At 35.1% G+C, this 18717-nt stretch overlaps 1 protein-coding gene across 6 annotated transcripts in view; it reads right to left on the bottom strand.

The window, feature by feature from the left end:
• Positions 1-18717, bottom strand: part of CDH12 (cadherin 12) — an 812943-nt gene that overhangs the window by 520244 nt on the left and 273982 nt on the right. For all 6 annotated transcript variants that reach the window (XM_016137287.2, XM_016137288.2, XM_016137285.2 and 3 more), the window contains one exon: positions 16427-16510. The gene's annotated coding sequence lies outside the window, so the exon portion shown is untranslated. The remainder of the gene's footprint in view (positions 1-16426; positions 16511-18717) is intronic.

The raw sequence follows: 18717 nt of genomic DNA, 5'->3' as shown, positions 1-18717 counted from the left end.
GATTTCTCAACTTTAGAATTTCCTTTATCGGCAATCATTAAAAAATGTGGACGAGCAGTTTGCCAGCTTTTTTCCCTATTAAATGTAAATATTTAAAAACCTCACACAACTACTAACTACAATAAACATTATTTCTGCTATTAGTAAAGAAGATTTTTTTTTTTAGAGTAAAAACATAAGAAGGAGATAATACTTATGCTTTTGATTACACGACCTTACTGGTTTTGTATAAAAGCGGTAAACTTGTCGTCTATTGACATCGTGGGCCGGGGTGAATGCGGGGCGAAAGCATAGCTCTTACTTCCCACCCCTTGCAGATGAAACTACATGGAATCCAATTAAATAGACACGCCATTGTCATGACTTACAAAAATTCTTGGGGATGGCGTATTAGTTTGCCAGAGGTGCTAAAACAAAGCATCCCAGACTGGCTGGCTTAAACAACAGAGAAATCCCTTGTGTCACAGTTCTGTGTGTTAGACGTCCCAAATCAAAGCATCAGCATGGTTGCTTCATTTTAAGGGCCATGAGAGAAGGGTCTGCTCCAAGCCTCCCACCTCGGTTGTCTTCTCCCTGTGTCTTCACATCACCTTCCTTCAGTTCTTGTCTGTGTCCAAAGGTCCTCTTTTTATAAGACCACAAGCCATATTGGAGTAGGGGCCATTCCAATGACTTCATTAATGCAATCACCTCTTTAAGGAGCTTATCATCAGTCACACTCCGAGGTAATGAGAGTAAGGACTTTGGCATATGAATTTGAGGGAATAAGGGATACAAAATTCAGTCCATTACAGACAGTATTTCTGATTACTAAAAGCTGTGACCAAGGGATAGCCTCACAGAAGCAGAGATGGCAGTGCCACGGAGAATATTTTCCTCACAACTCCACAATCCGGTGTGTAGAATATACAAAGACACGGATCGGGAGAAGTACTGTATAATGAGCCATCTAGTGAAGACAACAATAGAACCTCTAATTCCCCTCCCAGAATTCTTTCTGGACAAATACTATACTCTCAACATGCGATTCATCCATTCATCTGTTTTCCATTTTCTAAAACATCCTTCGCTTTTCCTTCCTCCACCATTATTCGGTCTTGTCTTAACTTTATTTGTCAGAGTATTGCCCACGTTTTCAGATCTGCCTCAAGGCCTTCCTCTTCCTGGGTGCCATCATTCCCATACCCCTGTACTGTAAATAAACTTTTCCTCCTCTGCTCTCCTCAGAAGATACCGATAATTGTGTTTTTGTCATCACGCCAGTGCCTTGTTCAATACACTCTTATGAAAATTGATCACACACAGAGGGTCCAAAGTCCTCACCATGGCCAATAAGACCTGCGATATTTGGCTCGTAACAATCTCTTGGACTGTATTCTCACACTTACTTACCTTGTTCACCCACTGCAGCCACTCTGGCAGTCTCTTTTGTCCTTCAAGTATGCCAAGGTTGCTCCTTCTGGTTCCTCTCCAATAGCTCTTGCTTCTGCCAGGTAAACTTTCCCTGAATGTGGTCCCATCATAAATTCTATCTGACCATTCATATCTCGGCTTAAATAAGTTCACCTCAGAGTGTTTCTCTGACCACTGATCAGAAGCGAACTTCTAGTCTTCTTCCCTGTTACATCAATGTGCTCATTTGACTTGATTATAATTTATTAATCTCTAATATTTTTTTATAAATTAATTTTTCATTTGTGATTTTTTTTTCCTGTCACTCTCAATAACAATGTAACTTTCAGGAGAGCAGAAACATATCAGGTTTCCTCAACTCTGTCCCAAGGCAACCACATTAGAATACATTGGAGGCAAATTGTTAAATGAGTAAATGAATCAATGAATGAATGCATGTAAGTTTCATCTGTGCATACATAAATGTATGTGAGACATTATAATCTGAGAATAAATTTAAGGTTCATGAAACACACATTATTTAAAGATGCCATTATTACTGAAATTAGCATAAAATTTTTAAATTAGGTAGAGAAGATTCAAATCCTCATTTCATCTAAATTATTTTTATATATTTTTAACTTGCATCTCCAAATATATATGTGTCTCCTTCAATATCATCTCTTAAAGGAATCAATTTCTACATCTATAACTCAGCTACCAATATGATTCAATAGAAGAAATATAAATATTTGGTAGTTTCAGCAAGTTTAAAAACAAGTTATAATCTCTTCTTGGAACTGAACTTTTTGAGTGTTCATGTCTTCACCTGAATTGGTAGTCTATGTAGAAGTCATCAACCATATGCATGTAGCTACTGAGCATGTGCAATGTGGCTAATGAGACTGAGGAACTTAATTTCTAATTTTATTTAATGTTAGTTCATTTAAATTTAAAATTTAGAGCAAAACAAAACACTTCCTGTAAGAAAAACTTGAAATTTACTTTGTTGATATATATTTATATATTTACTTCCTATTAAAAATACCACCCCATTTTGTTTATATTATGTAATGTGCAAACACATCTCTGTATGTTGCAAAAAGCTTAAAATTAAGCCCTGACATTGTATGTGCTTTGATATCTGGAGAAAACCAGGAGGGCCTTGAATGTCCTGATGGTAAGTTCGCTTTCCTGTGTGTTCCCCAGAATAAACTCTCCTAGTCAAACAACCCTCCTAATTACAGGAGCCTGGAGCAGTGCCTGATCACCCCTGAAGAGCAAATGTCAGGTCCCTGACAGCCCACAGGATTTTTCATACAAGACAATAACATCCTCCTACAGGACCAGAGACCACCTCATCCCTTTGTTTATTACAAAGCCTGCCTCCCCCAGCCCTTGATTCTTAACTCTTCCCAAATAATATCCCTGTGTGTCTCTGTACAGTTCCATGTCCTCCTTCCCCCAGACTATGAGTATATGTGACTAATAAATTGCTGTTAATCTCACATGTCCAGCATCAGGTGTCTTGTGTTTAGATATCACTGAACCCTACAGCATTTCAATCTGTTTAAACGTGTATGAATATTCTTTCTTTATGGGCAATAATTTATATATGTTTAGAGTTTAAATTCAGAACTAATAAGTAAGTAACATTATATCCCTGTCTTTTCAATAGCCAATGGTTCTTATTTTCATAACTGATAATATTTATATGCATAGTTTGAATAATAAAAATGCCAACATTTATTCACTTTTTGCTCTACGAAGCAGCAGTTATAAATAGCTCTAATTAATATTTTAAAAATATTTTAAATGCTAAGTATTGGTGCATAAAACTTCCTTACTCACAGACTGGCTGCTGCCCAACTTCCTTCTAGTGCTTAGTGTCACTTTACACCAGGCAGATCCTAGAAAGAAAAACATTGCTTTCCATATTCTTTTGAACCTAAGACTTTATGTGACTTATTTTCTGCCACAGAGACATGCACTAAAATATATGGATTCAGCTAGGAACAAATTTAAGCAGGAAGAGAGAGGGCAGTGAAGCCAAATCACTCAGTTTACTGGCGTCAATCTGGCAGGATGGTCTAAGCCCGCTTTTCCGGTTGTAGTTTCTGGATACCTGGGTTACAGTGAGGGTCACGTGTTCCTGCAGCTACCTGTGCTGTGGTGGATTCTTGATCCATGGATTTTGACATGCTGATATTGTCCTAGAGAGGCAGTCCCCTTTTCCTTAGTCTCCTTACTGCCCCAAGGGAGAAAATCCTTTGGCTGGCCATTCCTTTGATGACGTCAGGAATCTCATTTAAGGGGGCATGGATAGTACCTAGTCCTCCCACACTAAGAAACACATTTTTAAACATGTACTTCTGTATAAAAATCGGCTTTCTGCTTAACATAGAGATTGACATTATCTCTTACCGAATCCTGAATTTATACTGGTCTATTGAAGTCAGTCAACATAATAATGTATCCCTTGAAACATAGTTTCAGGTATAAGGTGACTAGCAATTACTCCCATCTTCCAGCCTTTACTGCCTTGCTGTGATGCAATGGCTAATTTTATACGATTGAACTTTTTGAATCCCACTTAAAGTATTATGGCATAATTAGTATACCTTTGAATCAGATTTAATTCTTCTGGGTATCTAAATCACTGATGACCATACCTCTAAACCCAAATTATAAACTGAACATCTAATCCAATGTAATCATTGCTTATAATTTAGGTTCATATTATCTAAATTAGATTCATCTTTTTTTTTTATTTACTATTTCCCTCAACAAGTGTCTGGTGAGATAGTCTGTAACTTGGATAAAATTTTGCAAGGTAATTAAGAATAGAAGATAAAGCTGTTCCTTTAAAGATAGAAAAGTATATAGGTACCTTGAGGTGGGAGGGGAGCCTGAATAATTGAAACAAGGCTGGTGTGACAGGAATACAGTGGATCGAGAATGGGCCATTGGGCAGGGTGAAGACAGGGCCTGGGATGAGGCCAGGGGACCTTGAAACTTGCAATTTAATATCAGACACAGAAGAGTAAATAGCCAATAAACCGATGTGATGAGATGGCCAAGCAAAAGGAATCTGACACAGATTCTGAGGATTAGAAAGGTATAAAGAACAGACTCACATCCAAGTTGTGAGCAGTGAGATTGATCCAGAGTGAGAAGGTATGTGTCTAGTAGGTGTCCGCGGGGAGAGGGGAGTTCTGGGCAGACTTTGAGCACATGAAGCTCCCACGAGTGCATAGGACTATAGCTGAAAAACGGAATGTTTTATAGTGTATATGATTTAGCGTGGAGCAGAGTGTAGAGAGAGACCCTAAATAAAGCTGCAAAAGAAAGAAGAGACCATGAAGAACCTTATAAGACATATAAGGTCAGTATAAAGTTGTCCCTAGAAACAGCTATTGCTGCTCTGAGAACACAAGGAGTACTCTGCAATAAGGTTGAAGAATTCAATTTAAGGCATAATTATACCCCAGAGACATTTATGTCAAGTTCCAATATTCCCAAGCTTTAAGGAGACCCATACTGTTATGACAAGAACTGCGCTTGTAATTAAACTATCAGAAGGCTACAACTGAGCATCTTGTGCTTCGGAAGGAAAACCAGTTGCAAAAAGGAAACTCCCATTTGCTCATCCGAAGAAGCAGTTATTCTATATTTCACCCCTTCTGTCAGACCCAGGGGATGCACAGGACGTATGCTTCCTATCTAGTTTCAAACATGTGCTTAGATGACAGGCATCCCTTAGAGGCAAGAGGAAGAATGAATTTTAAACAACGTGGAAAGACGGAATAAATATCGTGCTTAAAGAATGAATTTCTCCATCTGTCTCATCATACGCAGCAAAAACTTTAAAGGAGCCTACTGTTCTTCATGGAAATATGGAAATATTTCTTAAAAATATTCATTGAGAATCTTTGAACACTGAATATGTTAATAGTCTATGTGTGAGGGGAAAAATATTAAAAGCTAAAAAATATCTATGTTTGTAGAGTTTAATTCAGTTAACAGGGTTATGGGGCTTTATGTATTATGTGCAATGGTTTAACATTTATAAGGACTTTGTGTCTGTACACAGTTATCCAGTTTAAGGGTTAGCTTCTATGTGGCAGTGAGGTCTTCCCATAGGGTGCATATAAAAAGAGTCTGACAAGTTCCGAGATACATGCATATCCATGTATGTATATATATATGAAATAGATATTCATTAAGACATTAAATTACATGATTGATGAATTAATTATCAGAACAACATTAATAAATTCGGAAATATAAAAGAAGTTTAGAAAAAACACACACTGAGAATACGGTGGAATCGATAAAAAATATACAAATTGAGTATGAATCGTTTAAATGCTTGCAAGGGGAGTAAGCTGGGTGGAAATGAAAGAGGGCCCATGGATTTCTGGCATCAAAGAATATAGTAAAAGAAGAGCATTTCAAACCTTACAAATCTCATAGAAAAACAAAGAAATACATAACCTATTTATTAAAACCACTTAAATTGATCTATTACAGGTCGGACACTATTCTAAGTATTTACAAATAGTACATGAAAATATTGAATCATATAATCCTTATAACAACCCTATGAGATTGATACCACTGTTTGATCTCCAATATTCTATATTACAGATAAAAGAAATGATACATGAAAAGGTTAAATAACTTTTCTAGAATCATACTACTAATAAATGGCTATGATGGATTGGAATCTAGGCAATTCAGCAGAAAGTCTATGCCTGTAACTTCTAAAATTCAGTGCCACATCCAAGACATCTAACCACTAAAACCTAAACTACCTAGGAAACCCAAAAAGCCCAGTGGAGTAGACACTACTCTGTTTATCATATAGTGAATGACGGGATTTCTAATTTTGATGACATAAAAATTGGATTTTTATTTTTTTTGTCTCTGAGTTTGCAGGATCTGGGAAAAGTGGTAAAGAAAATAATGTAGATTTATTTCAACCAGTGTCGCTATGCTATAATCTTCCCTTGGTAATTTGAAATATGTATGACAAATGTTTCTTGCAAATTTTGAGCCATGATCTATAAGCATATCTCTATTTGCTTTGAAATTAACATACAAATTTCAAATGGTTTAAAGATGAACTGCTATTACACATAAGTAATCCGCAAGCCACCCCCATCCCCAATATTTTAGCCATGCCTTTGGTTGTTATAGAATTTGTGAGAATGGTGCCTGCTAAGGGTACTCTTTAAAGAGAAGCTGCATATGAAGGCCACATCATTGAAACTGTACCAAGCAAGGCTGTAGGAACAGGAGAAGCTGCAGAAATCCTGAGAATGCTTTCGGAATAAGGTAAAAAGTCATAAAGAAACCCATAATGGTAGTAAGAGTTGCTAATACTCGCTGTCGCCAAAGGGATTGCACATAAAGATACAAGGAATAGTATCAAGAAGTGATGGTGGGTTTTCTGACCACAGAATATGAAACAGTGCATCACTGCCAGGCTTCTAGAATGGCCTCAAATGGTCGAACTACAAATTAATTACTTCAGTAGAATCATGCTTCTTATCTACAGTTTCACTTCCTGTGGTTTCAGATTACTGTAGTCAATCTCGGTCCAAAAATAATGAACGGAAAATTCCAGATGTTTTAAGAAGGAGACAGAGAGATCAAGAGACACTGAATTCACACACTTTTATTACAGTATATTATTATAATTGTTCTATTTTATTATTATTATTATTATTAATTTCTTACTGTGGCTAATTTATGAATTAGATAAGGGGTGACTACTATACTCTAAAGTCTCTATAGGAGCCAGAATATGACAATAGTGGAAATTAGTAAAGCATTTCATAGGTGTCTTCTCACCCCAACCACTATGGCTAAATACTGAGATCTTTCTAGGGTTAGAATAAGTCACTCTGTGTCCTGATTGTAAACCAACCAGGCAGTTCCCACAGATTTATTATAGATACAAATGATAACTCTCTCTATGTTCTTACCTTGTTCTGATTTGTCCAAGAACTATGTCTTTGCAATATCCATAGATCAGATATAAAATTACTTTGAGGCTTCTCTTAAGGTAATTCCATCAGTAAGATACAGTAAATTAAGTTTGAAGCTCTTATATCTAACTACTGACATTATCAAAAGTTGATCTCTTAAACTTCATCTACTTATATTTTCACAATAGACATTTATTAAAAGAACATTCAGATATTATGTATTATTTAAAGTTCATTTTAGCCAGTGCCCCTAAATGATAAGAAGGCATTTGTTCTAAGCATTCTTTTCATAGTGGCATGAATTGCGATGTCACATATTGTATTTAAAATTGATTTAGATATGCAATGAAAATGTTATCCTTCTGTTTTCAGAGCTGATATGATTTTACTCATAAGAAATCCCTTCTCCACTTTAAAATTGTATTAGGTCCAAAAATGTAAGTAGTCTGTGAAGACTTAGATCAGTATCTTTGGGGTATTGTTCAGTCTTTCACATCTCACTTTTGGTTTGTGTTTAAAAGGGGCTCCTGTGACCTTACACAGTTGGAAGGAAGAGGATTTCCTGCCACAGTGTTGATCTTGCATTGTGGGGTGGCTGGCATCTTTTGAGATATATTGTGTTAAATTGCTTCCATGAGTATACTTGTTACATATTACTGATATTTTCAGCTAGTAAACATGGCGTCTGTTCTTCTCAGTTCAGCCAGGCCTTTCCTCTGTTAACCATGCTGCTCCAACCTCAAAATTCTCCAGAGGCTGCGGAATTTTGCTGTGATCACCTTACACATGTGTCTTCTTGAGTGCCCAAAAGCACTGAACAAAGTTTCCTTTGCCCTTGGTATGTTTAGCTTTATCCGTGAAGCGAATCACCTTTCATATCCTGAGCCAAACTGATCCCTGCTCTCCATCTCATTAGCATGTTTCCCCATAAAATTAGCCAGCAGCAAGTGGAAGAAACTTTTTTTTTTAATTCCCTTATGTCATATCTTCTCAATCAGCCACGATAAGGCTCATGGCTTAGTTGTTGAAAGCATCACTTGTGCTGCTGCCTTTCCTCTCCAAGTTCATCTTTACTGAAATATAACAACGACTTCACGATTTCATATACCACACCTATCCTTAAGACTAAGTGGCAATGAAGGTATGTAGAAAATCCATTCTTTCTCAAAAATTCTTTTCAAGCTCTTGCCCTGAAAATTAACATCATTCTCTTTGTCTTCATCCTATTCCCATAGCTTTCTTTTCAAAGTTTTACTCAGCAACCCCTCAACATGGCTCCTGTCTGTCAATGACACAATCCATGCTGTAAATTCCAGAGGTCTGTCCTCAGCACAGAGCATTTTTGATTCATCACAGCACTTGACTCGGTTTGAATACTTCTTTCACTTGATTTAAAGAAGATTTCTTTTTTTTTTTTGTTCCTCCTTATGTACTGTACTTTTTTTTTTTTTAATGTTGATTATTATCTCCCTGACTTGTCACTACGGTACCCTAGAGTCTAGCTCTTGGATCTCTGTTCTTCCACAAATTTGCTCCATTAGTGGTCTAATCCTGCATCAAGTTATTTAAACCATTTTATCATAAAAGTAGAGTAATATGCAAGAGCATGGTCTCTAGAGCTATACTGCCTAGGTCTGAATCCTAGTTCTGCTACTTACCAACTGTGTAATCTTAGGAAATATGAATTTACCCCTTAGCTTTATCTTCCTCATCTGCCAAATGAGGATAATATTAATAATATGTCTCATAAGGTTGTTTTGAGTATTAAATTCAAAGTGCTAATACATACTGAAAGCTTAGAATAGTGCCTGACATGTAGGAAGTATTAAGGATTTGTTTTAAAAATATTGCATATAGATGAACTGTCATTAAATTTGTATACTAGAGAGAACTCACCCCTGAAGTTCATATAAATATTTTCAATGGCCTAGTTGTCTTTTTTCCTTAGATACGTGAAGGCGGCTCAGACTTCACATGCTCAGTTAGTGGCTAAACCATCTTCCATTTGAATAGGCCAGACACCATGGAGTCAGTCACACAGGGCCTCTATCGTTTCTCACATCACACATATAATATGCCACTACATCATCCAATCTCAATCTTCCTACTTCGTGCCATGTGATCTGCTGTATCACTGTTCCCAGCAAGTACCATTTCTCACCTGGGTTAGTGTAATCGCCTTAAAAAGGATTCCCTAACTCACCCCTATGCCCTTATAGTGCATCGTCCACACATCAGCCAGAGAAGTCCTCCTAAAAGATAAAATGCATGATGACGCTGCTCTTTTCAGGCCCATCCAATGTGTTTTAGTCTCACTCAGGAAAAAGCAAAGTCCTTACACTGCCCCACAAGGCCTGCTCTCTGCAGGACCTCACTTCTCCACAATCCTTCCTCATTCTTTCTCATTTTTCGCCACACTGGTCTTCTTGCTGGTTTTTGATTGTGCGTGTAATATAGAATAGCTCCCACCTTGGTGACTTGGAGTTTGTGGGTTACTTTGGACTGCTTTTCTTTAGATACTTTCATGTATTGTCCCCACATCATCAAATCTTTTCAACTGTTTTCTTTTTCTTCCTTCCTTCCTTCTTTCCTTCCTTCCTTCCTTCCTTCCTTCCTTCCTTCCTTCCTTCCTTCCTTCCTTCCTTCCTTTCTCTTTCTTTCTTTCTTTCTTTCTTTCTTTCTTTCTTTCTTTCTTTCTTTCTTTCTTTCTTTCTTTCTTTTTTTAATTGGGAAGACTTTCTCTAAACATGTTTTTAAAATTGGCAAAATACTTTCCCCTTTCCTGTACAATACATAGAGTTCCTATCATTCTTCCCAGCTTATTTTCTGTATAGAATTGATCATTTTCTATATACTGATTTATACATAATTTGAATATTATATAATTTAATCATTTGCTTTAATTCTACTCATTAGAATATAAGCACCAATGTGGTGAGTAAATTTTAATTATACTTTTCATAAATTTTTTCACTATCCAGAGAACAGCCCTTGACATAAAATAATATGCAGGCTGCATTCAATAACTAGTTTTGAGTAAATTAATCCATGAATTTATAATTCATGCATTCCTAATCAAGAATTAAATGCTTCATGTAAACTAGGGAGAAGGTTATTAAGGAAAAGTGGCAAAGTGAATCATTTTTTGTCATGTCGCCCATTTTACAGAGGTATTTGAAATGTAAAAGACCATTTAATTGCTAATAAACTGCATTTCATATATAATTATTATTTCTCTCACTTCTACCCATTTAATCATTATTTTAAAAATATTTCAGATATGTAACCATAAAAGGAAATATTTACTCTTTTTAAATGATGGCTTATTGGTTTTTAGTAGATTCTAGGAGCCAAGATTTTACGGTTAAACAACAGTTGATATTATTAAGTCAACGTTATTATCTATCTTTAGACCAAAAATATATACTAAGTTTCCCCCATGCATTTATTATCGTACCAGTCTTCATTTAGGTGGCAAAGCCCAGCTAAGACTCAAAAGTTCTATACCCATCTTCTCTTGAACTCTTCCTGGTAAATACAGCACAGTATTCTTAGAAATCAGATAAAAGAACAACTTAATGCAGAGATACCCAATACAGCAAGTGGTTTAACTCTACAATCATTAGCTCAGCTAGTATCAGAGCATGTGACACTTAGCCACTATTCCACGGGAAGGAAAAGTGGTAGCTGAAAAGATATTTGAACTAAATTGAAGCAGTATAGAATTTCCTGGCAAACGGAAAGATAGGTTGTTTGTCCCAAAAATAGAATGTAGAATAGGGCATGCTCGGCGCAGAAGTAGCCCAAATTACATTACCTGTTACATTACTCTGGTGTGTTTTCAAAGATAAGTCAGTCACCTCTTTCCAAAATGTCAGAAATCATGTTCAAATATCAATACAAAACACATTTCAATTCTAAATATAAATATACATTTTCAATTATCAGTCATTCTGAATTAGCCACACCAACGCTTCCCTTAACTAAAATAAATATTTGAGTATTGGCTATGTTAAAAGAATCACTGCCAAGAGATATTTGATATTGAACTAGGCAATCAGAAACTGGAATCAATTTGTGTCTCCTTAAAATATTCCTAATTATCCTAATGTAGGTGATCTTATTATTCTCTGCTCTATCAATTGCCAAGTTCAGTTGTATCATGAACCCAATTTAAAAGAATACTGAGAAAATAAACAAATTAGTATTTTTCAAAAGCTTTAAAATTCAATTAAAGCTTCTATCTTCGGGAAAAAGACAAAAGCTCTCACTGTGCACAATTGATTCATTTACATATAAAAACCTTTGATTAGAATAATTTTTCAAATCTAAACAATTAGTAACAGGCCATTTATTTACTAAATGTTATATGAGAGACCCAGCTGTCTGTGTCTCCTTCATTTGACTATTTGAAGTTAGGGTTTTCTCATGGCATTTCACTATGTAAACATGTTTAGCTAAACATGAAGTTCTTTTGGATTGAATATTTTAAGGTTATTTTCCAGATACTGTCCAAGAAGAAACCCGTTTCAATCTAAGACAACGATTAGCATTTGCATATAATTTGAGTCCACTTTTAATATATCCTAGAAATATATCTTATCACTTACTCAATTTATTTGGAAGCCTTTTTTAATCAACTTTAAAATTATATTCTGCTGACTCGCAAATGCCAGGTCAACGCTAATTGAGAGAATCCTTAAAAACTCTGACACCTTTTATCCCTGCACAAAGATTCCGTGGTCCCTCTATGTTCTAATCCTCGGCTCTCCAATATTGCCTTTACGAGGTTAAGAAGATGAATGCTCATTGCTTTTAATCCTTTCCATGATTTATGAGCCTCTTGGTATCCTTTCCCCAGAGCAGCTACAACTGTGTGGTTGTTCTGCCTGCTGCTTAAATTACACAGACATCTGCAAAGTAAATTATGGATTGTTGTCCTATAGACCATAACTGAGCATTCTCTTCATCTCTCCTATAGGATTTTTTTTTCATTAGAACAAGGATCATGTGCATTTTTGCTTTCTTATATACTGAAGAAATTGTAAACTAACCTGAATGATAGCACAATGACTTAGATTATGACTTGTCACATAACATCAAAATAACGTGACATATAAACAGGATTACCTTAAAACTAGAAAATGGAATCTCCCTTTTATTTATAGACTTCTTCTTTATTTAAGGAATACCATTTTTAGGTTCACAGAAGAAAGGTGACCTTTAAAAATAACTAAAAATATGTGCCATAGAATAAAGACATATATAAGTGACCTTTGAGTCTCAGAGTGCAAGATTTTAAGAGTATCTTGTGGCCTACGGCTCTTTAAAATAATATTGAGTAGAGAAATAGAAAATCATACAAAGGAAAATTCACAATGGATCGGAGTATCTTTTTTAGATTTTGTTTTTCTTCTACTGATACCACGCGTAGTAAATCTGTTTTAATAATGCAGGAAGCTTACAGCAATCATGAGTAATTGAAACAATTATTTCTCCTGAATAAGAAGCCTACCAGAGTCTAAGTTGAAAAAGTCAACTCTCTCTGTATTTTCCTTTCTCTTCTATGCTTATTATTCTGTGTAGATAAATCATAATTCCCAAAGACAAGGCCATTGTGAAATCCTAACAGGCATGTCTCAAATGACTAACTTTTGACAATTACCCAAAATTAAAAATATCCCAGCATTTATTTTCTTCAGATGTGCTAATTACAACCCAGATAATAACCCATCAAGGGAAAACTGCACTTACAAAATTTACAAAATAATTTCTAGCAATGCCTTACAAAGTACGTTTCTTTTTTAAAACAGATGGCTCTGCAATTCATTTTTCTGAACCCTGTTGTCAACGCAGCAGGATGCTATGAGCGCTAACACCAGCGATGCTCAAACCCACTCCTGGCTGAGCAGATTTGTGACTCCCTCTGTGTCGCCATCACTTCCTATTTTACCTCATCATTGCTGAGAGGTGGTGTTCCCTGAGCATCAGGACCTGATATTCATACCAATGCCCTAAAGACTTTTTTTTTTTTCAAAAACATGGATCCTAGATTTCTTGGCCGCTGCGTCAGCCTCTGTGTTGATTAACAAAACTTTTTTTTTATGACCACATTTTTTTTCTCATTGCAATGAAGTAAAGTATAACAGGATTCCTGAAAGATTTGATTTAGTTAAAACTCTAAAATATTTAAATGTCTCTAAATAAACCAATGTCATTTGAATAGTGATCATATATAAATGATTGTGTAAAAATCATAGGAAATAGACAGAAATAAGATTAAATTGGAACTTCCAAAAGACTAGACATCTATCGAAATATAATCTCTCAACACATTTCTGGAAGACATTTTCTTAAATGCGTGCGCGCGCGCACACACACACACACACACACACACACACACACACCAACTCTGATCAGGTTATTCCTCTACATTCAAAATAGACAATAAATATAGTTCCATTCATATAAAACACAAGGCCCACAGACCAGATGTACTTATAAATTTCATTCAGGATATTTCATCTTCAAGATTTACCAACCATCTTCGCATTTGAATACATTGCATTCTCTAACTCCTAAAATGGTTTACAATACACCAAACATGAAATAATACTACATATCTTCATGCTTTTTATACATTTGTATCCTCTTCTTCTTGTATTTGTCTCCATTTCTCTTTAAAGTCCAGTATACTTTCCGTGTTTTCCCTACCCTTTCAACCATAACACGTAAAAAAAAAAAAAAAATCCATCCCAACTTCTCTGTAACCATAGCATCTTTCATATTGGACATATTGGCACAAGAAAGTATTTTATACATAATGAATGTTGTCTGATGATATAAAAAGATAATAATTTCTTTTCTTTTTCATTTTTGCATGATTTATCATAAAATGATCTTATTACTTATTAGGCAATCGTGGATATAAGTGATAACTCAGTAGAACAAACAGTAAATTTTGTAAAATTTTAAAAGAAAAATAGATTGTTCTTTTTTAGTTAAAAAAAAATTTTACAGTAGATAAGGGTAAAAGGGGTTAACTGTGTGGTGACAAAAGGAGATTTGACTTTGGGTAATGAATACACGATGCAATATGCAGGTGAAATATGACCAAATTGTACACTCGAAACCTATATAATCTTATTGAACAATGTTACCCTGATACATTTAACAAAAGGAAATTATTAAAGAAAAAAGTAGGTTTTGTGACAGAAGGTGGTAAGATTATAAACAGACTCCAAAGCGTTACTCTATCTAAAACTAAATTTAATGAAAGACAAATATCATTTATGTGAAATGAAAGACAAATATTCAATATTCTCGCATATCACTATTTAATTATATAAAGTAAAAGAAAGGTATTTTCTATGCGAAAATTCTGAATACCTAAAAAGATGCTCAACATTGCTAGCTATTAGAGAAATGCAAATCAAAAGCACAATGAGATGCCATCTCATACCTGTTAGAATGAGGGTGCAGAGAAAAAGGAACACTTATACATTGCTGGTGGGACTGCAAATTGGTACAGCCACTATGGAAAACAGTGTGGAGGTTCCTCAAAAAACTAAAAATTGATCTACCACATGATCCACCAATCCCTCTACTGGGTATTTACCCCAAAGACTTGAAAACCCATATCTGAAAAGATATTTGCGTACTGATGTTTATAGCAGCATTATTCACGGTGGCCAGGACATGGAAGCAACCCAAATGTCCTATGATAGATGATGGGCTAAGGGAGCTGTGGTACATGTATACAATGGAATATTACTCAGCCATAAGAAGGGATGAAATACTGCCATTTGCGACGACATGGATGAAACTTGCGATAATCATGCTAAGTGAAATAAGACAAACAGAAGAAGGTGAAAATCACATGATATCACTTATATGTGGGACATAAACCTAAAAGCAACAAACAAACAAAACAAACAAACAAAGACTCATGGACTTGGACAACAGACTAGTGGTTACCAAAGGGTAGGGAAGAGGGGGGAAGGGGTAGGTAGACGGGGTGAAGGAGGTCAAATATGTGGTGACAGACAAATCTAACTATGGGTGGTGAACACACAGTGTAAACATATCTATGCCTTACTGCTAAAGTGTAGAGCTGAAACTTAATGGGTTTCTTTAACCAATGTCACCATAAAAAAAAAAAAATTCTAAATACCAATGAGAACAAATTGAAGGATAAAGTGAATGGATAAAATGAAATGAATATGCAGAGAGAATTTGAGCAAATATCGCAGCAAGATCTATAAAACCACAATAGTTTAATTACATGTTTGCCTTATGTCTTTAACCTTTTCTTTCTGAGCTATTATATAAATGATTACTCTTAATTGATCACTGATTGGGAACTGAGAATATAAAGCTTGTTTTGACGACAGCCTAAAAATAGATGCTACAATTAGCAAGCAGGGAGTGTCAAGGCAGTGCTTTAATTATGGTTGCCAGAGATTAACTGTGTTTAAATCTAAGGGTTCCGATTCCTGCCATCAGCAAAGGAAAAGCAGCCTACAGTTGCTTGCCTGAGAAAAAAGTGAACCAAATTCTACCATATTAATATTAATAAAGGCAAAAAAATGTGTGACATCATCTCTTTGTTTCCTGTGTCACAGCTTCACCTGAGGTTTGCCTTTGAAATGAGACATATGCAACCAATTTAACAAAAATAATACCCAGTAATTATAAGAGAGTAGGCAAAATGTCACAGAAAAATGAATATAAAAAGAGAAAATAAGTTTCTGTCTTTAGGAGGCACAAGGTCTTCTCAAATCTGCAGCTCAATTGAAACAGTGAGAAAAATACAATAAAGAAGCTTAAATATATAGAATTCTTGCTAAAATAAATGGTTACTTAAGTTTCATGGTTTTGTCATGTTTTGTCAACTATCTTTAAGCATATAAATATATAAATATTTTGATCCATAATAAAATGAATATTTTGAAAAATAAAGAAGTTTTAAAAAGAATTTTGAAGCATTTATCAAGAAGTAAAAGCATATGTCTTGATAATATTTAAATGTCACCTACCTTTAAGAAGGCTGGCATTCTTTAAAAGTCCAAAGTGCTACTGAGTTCCGAATGGATTATATTCCCAAATAGAGCCAAACAGAGCTGGAAAGACAAACATACACAAAGATGTAATGTCAATTTCTTTTCTAATATATATCTATTTTAGAATATTTTCCATTTACTTCAAAGCTAGTTCAGAGTACCTGTACACCCCACATTCAATTTCTTCTATTGTTAGCATTTTACATTTCGATGGTTAATTTGTCACAACTTTTGATTATTGTGATGCATGAACTCAAATGAACCAACATTGGTACATTATTCTGATTTCATTAGTTTCTCCCCTAATGTCCTTTTTCTAGTCCAAATGTCACATTAAATTTAGTCCTTATATCACCTCAGCCACCTTTGAATAGTGATAGCTTCTCGAATTTTCTTCCTTTGTGATGACCTTGAGAGTTTTGAAGAGTAACAGTCAGAATGTCCCTCAAGTGGAATTTGTCTCATTTTTTTTTTTTCTCTCATGACTAAACATGGGGGTGGGAGAGACAGAAGGTCTGATTTTTCTCATTGGACTGATTTCTGGAGGAAGACCATAGAGGTAGTGTCATTTTTGTCATTTCATATTAAGAGTGCGTGTCACCAGCATGACTTTTGTCCTTCCTTTTCATATCATGCCTTTGAAGCAAGTCATTAAACATAGCTCACACTCAGAGGTTGAGAGTTAAAGTCTACTTGCTTGAGGAAAAACATAAATTTACAAAATTTATTTCAAATTCTTCTGCAAGAAACATTTGTCCATTCTTCCCATCTGTTTGCTTGTTTGTTTTTCATTCATTCATTCACTCATTCAATTATATATATATATATATTAATGTGAACTCATGGATATTTATTTGTATTTTGTGTTATAATCCAACTCTATACTAGTTATTTTGCTGCTCACATTCTTCCACCGTTGGCCTTTGTGAGCCCTTTCACTTGGTTTTGTGACCTTTTGACATACCATAGCGGTTTGCTTTTTTGAGCAGTTCCTTACATTCTGGCACTGTAAAGTAGTTAATTGCTAATCTTGTATATTCCCTATCTCAGCCACTGGACTCAGCAATATTTCCAGGGACCTTAGTTTCTTTCGTTGGCGAATGGCATTAGAAACCAATACCTGGGTGCTAGGTGTGATTCTTGATACTGGGGTGCCTTTGGTTCTAAGCCTTTCAGTGGATTGAGCTAGGAAATATATGTATTTATAAATGATACACATAGATACATATCCATAATTGCTTCTAATAAGCTAAACATTTTTCCCCACTGATATATCAGACTTTAATGCTATGTTTCGAATAAATAGCATCTTGGGTTTAATAGAGTATATTATTGAAAACACATCTTACACTTGTTTGAAATGTTCTTATCTGAATAAAATGTGACTACAAAAAAAAAAAAGGAAAAATGCCAAAGCAAATAAGAAAATACATGCCCGCTGTCTGATTTTAAGGAATCATCATGGAAGTCCACGGAATTTATTGTCTTTAATTCCTATTAAAGTTCATCAAGCTTAAAAAAGGAAAATCACTTTTAATAATCTGTGAGTACAACCACAGCTGCTTGATAATTTTTTTTGTAAAGTGTCACACGCTGAAATAATAAAAGGATCATGAAGAAAGACATATAACTTAATTAAAAAACAATATAATTTCTTCTATTGAAGCATCCTAGTACTGTGTCTGTGTTTTCACGGGGCTAGACTTTTTTAAGAAACAAGAAAAGAAAGTCTGGTTATATCAATTTTATCTATGTGAGAACTTTTATTCTTAATGACTCATAATATAATTCAAATTAATATCTGCATATTAACTATTACAACTCAACGGTAAACAGAATACTTGGAGGTAATTGTCATTTTTATCACAAAAAATTGGAGTGAAAAATACATATAATAATAAGCTAATCTGATAATCCATAGGGGTCAATATGTTTTCTGAAAGTAAAATCATCAACTCAATTTATCATTCTGCTGTTTTGGTGCTATGGACTCTATGTTTGTGTTACATATGTTAAAACCCTAATTCCCAGTATGATGATTTGGAGATGAGGCCTTCTGGAGGTAATTAGATTATGAAGGTAGAGCTCTCCTGATGGGATTAGTCTTATTGTGAGGAGAGATATGACAGAGCTTGCTTCTCTCTGTCCTTCACTTGTGAGGATACAAGGAGGAGATGGCCATCTGCGAACCCGGAAGAGAGCCCTCACCAAGAACAGAATCTGCTAGCACCTAGAACTTGGACTTCCCAGTCCCTAAAACTTTAAGG

This window comes from Rousettus aegyptiacus, unplaced genomic scaffold (assembly GCF_014176215.1).
Source record: "Rousettus aegyptiacus isolate mRouAeg1 unplaced genomic scaffold, mRouAeg1.p scaffold_m13_p_8, whole genome shotgun sequence".
Classification (NCBI taxonomy): domain Eukaryota; kingdom Metazoa; phylum Chordata; class Mammalia; order Chiroptera; family Pteropodidae; genus Rousettus; species Rousettus aegyptiacus.
Note: the sequence above shows the minus strand (reverse complement) of the source record. Positions and strands in the feature narration are given on the sequence as shown.